Raw genomic sequence first — 6022 nt, forward strand, 5'->3', positions numbered from 1 at the left:
GCTCCTACCCTGGGGGTTTTTAAGAGGAGGTTAGATGAACACCTTGCTGGGGTCGTTTGACCCCAGTACTCTTTCCTGCCATGGCAGGGGGTCAGACTAGATGATCTGCTAAGGTCCCTTCTGACCCTAGAAACTATGAAACTATGGAATTTTATATTTGAATTAATCATACTTTTCCCTTTACAAGGCTATATAACTGTGCTGTGACAGAGCAGCAGTCATGCCCTGCCACAATTGGGCAGAAGACAGAGGAACAGCAGGAACAAGAATGTTTTACTTACATGGGGAAGGAGTCAATAAAGTGAGCGATGAGAAAAACTGGCTTTATTGATTCTCACCGGGGCTGGCAGGAAGAGCTGGCTGACAGGGAGATGACCAGATGGGCTCCAGCAGCTGACCTAGAAGTAGAAAAGCCCAGGGTCAGATGGGTTGTTTTACCAGAGATGGAGGCCGGCAGGAGCAGGAGCTTGTGTAGCTGCATAGAGGTGCAGCAACTACCTTACCCCAGCTGGGGGTCAATGGGTCTTGCAAAGGAGAATCAGACAGCTGCAAGACTTACCTGAGGTGAGATCTGGCATGAGAGCATCGCACAGGAGGCTAGCCACTAATCTGACAGGTGAGTGAGGCATTTCGTGTCTGTAACCTAAAAGGGAAAAAGAAGAGAAGGTCTGACTAAGGGTATCTGCTCTGAGGAAGCAGGGTTCTTCCCTGCCACAGAGGCAGAATATGGAGCTAAGCCAGGGGACAGAGTTAGACTTGCTTTGGTTCCCAGTAGGTACCCTGTGAATTAAGACAAAACAGGACTGAAATTTCGGTCCTTAATTGAACACTGGCTGGGAAAGATAATTACAAGTGCGTTCAGAGAAGGTATTCACCTGAGATCCCAAAGGCAAGTAAATCTAAGGATGGACTTAAAGGGGTAGCTGTAAGGATGTAAGCCCAAGAGCTGAGAACGGTTCATGATACAGGCATCATACAATTTGTACGAACGCATAAAGTTGCATTGGTGCACTGAGCACAGGCTGCAATTAAGGCATCATACCTTGGAATGTCTGGTGTGGTAAGGGCAGGGTGCGAAGATAGAGGAGCCCTATGAAGGGGCCAGATGGCCAGATCTGTTGCAGTGAGAAACAACAATTTATCTCCCAATATTTACTCTGTCCTTTCAGATTTTCTTTAACATCAAAGGTGTGGCAGATGAGTATCCAAGAGGATTAGCAAATCCTGGGCAGATTGACTGCAACACATCTTTCGACAAGAGCCTCAAATTTCTACTTGTGTGATATTTACAGTTGCCCACACATTCTTGCTTCCTTCCATATTGTTAGTTATCAAACTTGCTTGTTTTCCCTTATCTTTTAATTAGGCCTGGATTCAGCAAAAATGCTTAAGAATGTGAGGAATACTATGGAAGGCAATCACACTAATGTGATTAGGCTTAAAGTTTGATTGATTCTTAAGGATTTTGCTAAACTAAGATTTTAGATTATAGGATCTTCAAAGCAAAAATGTTCTCCTCCTACATATTTATGCAATATCAAGCATGATAGTGCCCTAGCTTCTGTAGATAGGCATCCAGTTGCTATTATAATATTAATAATATAAATCATAATTATAACTAAATGGATTTGGGGAAGGATCTAAGACTGTCTACCTCACTGCACTGTGTGGGTGTAGTGCTTTGCTCATTGAGCCTTTGGTTCTAATAGGGGTCTTTGGACAACTCTGTCCACCAATGGTAAAGGTAATAAGATTAGTAAGAATAGTAGTAGTAGTAGAAGAGGAAGAAGAAGAAGGACTTAGCACTGCGTAGTAATGAGTTTGTCAGCAAGGATAAAGATAGGGTGTGGGAAGAGAGCTGAGTTATTATAAAAGGCGGTTCTCCACAAAGGCTCCAGGAGCCTGAGCCAACTTGTAGTAATATCTCTCCTGTTGCTCCATGGAGGTATTAGCCACACAGGAATGTAAATCCTCTATGTCCACAGAAGCCATAAAGCCTGGAGGGCTAGTGAAGTAGTATGTTTATCTTCTAACACCTGCTGCACTTGTTCAACAAGGAAGGACTGAGCTGCCACAGGGCTGCTTTGCTACAGATTGGGGAGTGCCAAGGCACTGGGGAACAACAGCTGGATGAACTGGTTACTTTCCTTCCCTGGAGTTACCCAATCCTGTGAAGCCAAATTATGGTGCCCCTGCTACGGAGAGAAAGAGTTTGTCTTTTCATTCTTCTTTTTCATGCCCATAAATTGGTTCTTTTATTTTCTGGAGAGAAATCCTTTTTTATATGCATAACAATTGGCAATGCTTTCATTCTCGCAGCAGACTCCTTCAGAGAGAAACCTAGAGAGAAACCTTCAAATTTCCAAACATATTAGAGTTGGCTGTTCTGGGAAATGCAGATGTTGGCGCCTTGGTGACTGGGACACTTTCCAATAAATACATCACATAGATTATATTGTGTGATTTTTTTTTTCAATAAGTATATGGGTCAATGTTCCTCTGCATAAGGGGGAATGAAGGCAGACAATTTTAGAGGCATTAAAACATGGAATGTACTCTTAAATATTCCTTGGTAAATTCTTAAGACTTATAATGACTTTTCTTCCAATATTTAGACAGATGTTATACCCAATATTCCTTGCTCTCTGTATCCCAGACAATCCTGTGAATCTCTTCTCATTATATCTCTCACTACCTATATCCAGGAGTGAAGCTGTCCTTCGCGGTATTTCAGCTGTGTTTTTCAAGTTAAGATCCCAGGAAGAATCCAGAGGTTTTGACTTACTGCCACCCTTCTTGTTTGCCACTGTAGGTAGAGCATGAACACTGCATGGCAAAAAACAAACAAACCATCATTTGATTGCCTTTGGCACCCTGTCCAAACATTACAGGGTCACTGGGCAGACCTATTACTGCTACTCATTAGACACTCTGGTGTTATCATCTTGTGTGCCTGTTTCTCCATCCCCATTCTAAATTTAAATGAATGTTTGAGGAATTTGGACTAATTTAATGCTCAAAATTTGGGTATTTTCTAAGAGTTGGTGGGTGTTTTTTTCTGGCTGAATGAATCAGTCTAAAACAGGTAGTTAGCCATGTTGGTCTGAAGTTAAGCAGAAAACAGTGTAGATATACACCTTATAAAGTACCCAAATCAGAGCCATATAGAATAGGCTTTGGTGAACCATCATCATCTGTGGTTTATGATGTTTATCTCTTATTTAGTTATTCTACAAGGTCCACATCTACCTTAACTTTTTCTTGATTCAACTGTGGCATTTTCCTTCTGTCCACATTTTATCTTACTTTTGCCTAACTTAAATTAATCTACACTTTTTTTTCCCCCTTAGACCACATGAGCTCAGGTGACTTCCATGAACTGAGCAGTTTGCAATCCTCTTCCAGTCCTGTCCTTTGAAACTGCTGTGGTGGGTGTGGGTTCTGGTGGGATAATGCGCTGCAAACAATTTACCTTAGGTAAATCTCTCGGAATCCCCTATGTCTGTTAAATGGGAGGAGAAGAGATGATTGAATGTCCATCCTTTTTATTATTAATTGCTGTGAAGTGAAAAAATTTCATGCTACAGTACTTACTTGTAAATGCTAACGCTCCGTGGCAATGTAATGTAAAATAGTGTAAAATACTGCTTACCTTTTCTTCTGATTGTTTGAGAATGTTAAGCTTATATTTCCTCCAGTTCTTTTTAAAGCACTCCAGTAACTAAATTACTGACTTTGAAATCTAGGACTGGACCTTCAATTTAGCTGTAGAGTGTAATGCTGGAAGCTTAAGTGTTTAGTGTAATGGTAGTAAATTAAATATCCACAAAAGAGTTGTACATCTTAGATATAGTGAATGTCTGCATCTGATGGAGACAGAAACGATCTTTATAGAAAGGTAGGTTATCCAAATAAAAGGTTTCAATGACAACCATAAGTAATAATTAGATGGAGGAGGGAGAAGAAAAATGGTTTCCTTTTGTTACACCATTTTTATTTATGTTACATTAAGTTTGAATTGGAACCTAATTTGGGCAAATAATTTGTCTCATTAAGTAGGAGAAGAGACCCTAAAACAGCTCTTTGGCTTGCTAGAGGTTTTTATTTAACTGAAAAGCTCTATTGAATGATCTGAGTTTACACTATTAAGCAGAGAAGGCATTTCAGAGCTGCTTTATTACAAACAGACAACCCTGAAGATTCAGAAGACAGAGGAAACTTGCCTTGATCCTCCTTGCATCCAACTTTGGCAAATGTCATGCAAGATGAGTTAACTGTTGATTTTGTATATACAATCACCAACATATTAATTACAGGTTTCTATATGAGCCAGATATTTTGAAGAAATTAAGGCAGAATTCATGGCAAGATAAAAAGACAAATCCCCCTTACCTGGATTACATGCACCCTAGACCTCCCATATTCTGATATGTGAAGTCCAAAGAAAGGTGGGTGCATGAGATACATGTCACTCACTGCTTTTCACACACAGTTGCTGCATCCGTTCCTTGCTGTGTGGTAGTTTTCAAATGTACTATGCAAAAAGTCACTTGCCAAAGGGAAAATGCCAAGAAATAAAATATTTCTGTCTTCTTGAGCAATCCCAAGAATGAGACTTAGGCTGTGATCCTTCAATGAACTTTGTGTGGGTAGCAAATAAGTGTGGTCTTGGTGACCACAGAAGTTGTGTTTCATCTACTGGTCTTACTTTTATGTCACTTCATTTCTCCATTCTTTTTCTTGCTTGTCTAGTACCCTGAGTTTTTTGACAATGACCCATGTGGACATCAGCTCTTTTTCTCTATTTCCCAATTCCACATTTCCATCTGTCCCTTTTACCCCCACATCCTATTTTAACTTTTCTAGTCTTCAATATCAATGTTATGTCCAATATTTTATCATTACTTTTATATTATTCATTTAGTGGCATTCCAGTTGAGGTCCATGCCAGATGTGAAGGATTTCACTGCACACTTCATAATCACTGAGGATATGAATGAGAGTTAGAGTATGTAATTTGTGCATTAATTGTGCATTTTAAAGACATAAGTAGTATAGTAGCCATGTATGATTTATTCAAAAGGTAATTAATAAAAAACAAGTAACATCTTTATCTTTATTTCCATCTGAGATTATTTCGGCCTATCTGTATGATAAAATACATTAACACAAAAACAGAATGACTGCATTGCAAGTATAATAATATCTTATTTGATAACAGGCTTACTGGAGGCTTACTGGCACTTCGACAATCTTCTGCCATGGTTACTACTCCCTGCTGATAGAACTGCTGTTGCCACAAATTGGCCTTGACAAAAACAAGTTCATCTATTATTCTTGGTTTCAAACTTGACCTTGGTGGGTTTATTATAGTATCCACTGTACTAAGCACAAAATATGTAACACAAAGGTCAAATATTTAAAAAAGTCTCATCTCCTAAACTTCTGCTATCTTCTAAGTCGCTTATTTTCTTTTTTGTATGGTTATTCTAAAATGGCTTGTGGTGTGGCTAAAATCCAGATTCAACAATATTTCAGGAAAGCACATGAAATAAAATCCATCTTTGTCCATTCAAAATACTTACACAATCTTAGAATTTCTTCCCTTTCCAATCTGTGGCTGAAACAGCCTTGTACCTATCTATTGGGGGCTGGCTAATAGTGTGGGCTCACTGGTATTGCTTTTCAAGGCAAGAGTCAAATGGGAATGGGAAAGGCAGGGTAAAAAGGTAAGAGCTAAGAACTGGCCATACACTAAGCTGTACCAAAATGAGATACCTTCCACTATAGACTGAACAGGCATTCAATACAAGACTGTGCATGTTCCCTCAGCTCCACTGGGTTACTTGACTGCAACCTGCCCTTCCTGAGACTTTGATATACCTATGGATTACTCTTCTGTCCTGGGAGTGGAGGGTTAGGGGAAACAACTGCTAGTATTGGAGCACATCAAATTGTGCAGAATAAAGAATGAACTAGTTAACACTGGTATCAATCAGTCATCACTAGGCATCTGAATTAA

At 39.6% G+C, this 6022-nt stretch overlaps 1 long non-coding RNA gene across 1 annotated transcript; it reads right to left on the reverse strand.

The window, feature by feature from the left end:
- Positions 1-252: 252 nt before the first annotated feature.
- On the reverse strand, positions 253-4934 carry LOC109297022. Its single transcript, XR_002097156.1, has 3 exons — positions 4393-4934; positions 560-643; positions 253-398 (listed from the first exon to the last, which is right to left on the reverse strand). It is a non-coding gene; the product is annotated as an uncharacterized LOC109297022 (long non-coding RNA).
- Between the last annotated feature and the right edge of the window lie 1088 nt (positions 4935-6022).

This window comes from Gavialis gangeticus, unplaced genomic scaffold (genome assembly GCF_001723915.1).
Source record: "Gavialis gangeticus isolate Ggan-Ray unplaced genomic scaffold, GavGan_comp1, whole genome shotgun sequence".
Taxonomy (NCBI): Eukaryota; Metazoa; Chordata; order Crocodylia; family Gavialidae; genus Gavialis; species Gavialis gangeticus.